Source organism: Bicyclus anynana, chromosome 24 (assembly GCF_947172395.1).
Source record: "Bicyclus anynana chromosome 24, ilBicAnyn1.1, whole genome shotgun sequence".
NCBI lineage: Eukaryota > Metazoa > Arthropoda > Insecta > Lepidoptera > Nymphalidae > Bicyclus > Bicyclus anynana.
In genome coordinates, this window is record NC_069106.1 from 6,592,819 (window position 1) to 6,593,972 (window position 1,154).

Here is a 1,154-nt window from a genome sequence, read left to right on the forward strand (position 1 = left end):
TGTATGTTACACGCACACATGTCAAAAAGTTCATTGGCAGCCAGTGTTACCAACGTCAAAAAACTAAAAAACACCAACTCGCCAAAAAAGAAACAGTAGAAAGCAGTAGGTAAATTATAAAAAGCTTTGACACCTATAAAAAGGCAGATTTCATAATTTTGCTCATTTATTATAAACAACAAACAACTTTCTTAGTAACTAGAACTAACATACATTGATTTGTTAAATTATTAATCACAACAACAACAAAAGACAAAAATCAAAGTAAAATTATTTTTCATGTCATTTCAAATTTCAGAATTGTCACACTATTTTTTTTTAAATCATACATATTTTTGTTGAATCCCGACAAGAGAAAACACTTTCATCTAGTGTCATTGCGTTTTATTACTTGTGTGGTTATCAAAAAATGTTTGCACAGTAGTTTATTAGGTAGTGCTGAACGCTAGTTGAAACAGTAAAAAATAGGAATGAAACAGAAAACATAGATATCAATGTGAAAACAGCAAATCTACTGATATAACCATGTTAAAACAGTAGGGTTGGTAACACTGTTGGCAGCAAAGTTATCATTGTGGAAAGTTTGTAGAATGAGTCTAAATCAGTAACCAACATTCTATTCCATATTTATTTGGTAAAATATTATTAAATTAAAAACTTAAAAATCCACCCTAGCCAATAAATTAATTTAGGTATAATTTATATAATAAATTAAAGTTTAGACCTTATATATGTATTTAAATATGTTTTCCAAAACCAAGTGCTTAGGCTTTGTGGACTATTTATTTAATGGTTAAGAGTATGTGAAGTTTGCACAAAATCGGTCGAGTGGTACTTCATATAATACATCACAAACATAAGTGGTAGACATTTTTTGTGACAAATGAATTCAGGGGTCGATAGGGTAGGGGTACGTAGGGTAGGGTAAGGGCAGGGTAGGGCTAGAGTATGATAGGTTAGAGGTAGGGTAGGAGTAGGGAGAGGATAGGGTAGAGGTAAGAGTAGGTTATTATAGGGTAGGCCCTAAGGGTAGGGAAGAAGTGCACATGAGTCAAAGCGAAGCTTGACCGAGTCCGCTCGTAATTTTAAAGTAGATCTCCAACTCCATCTGTATCTACAACTCCAACTGTTTTTTTTAATAAAGCATGATGGTT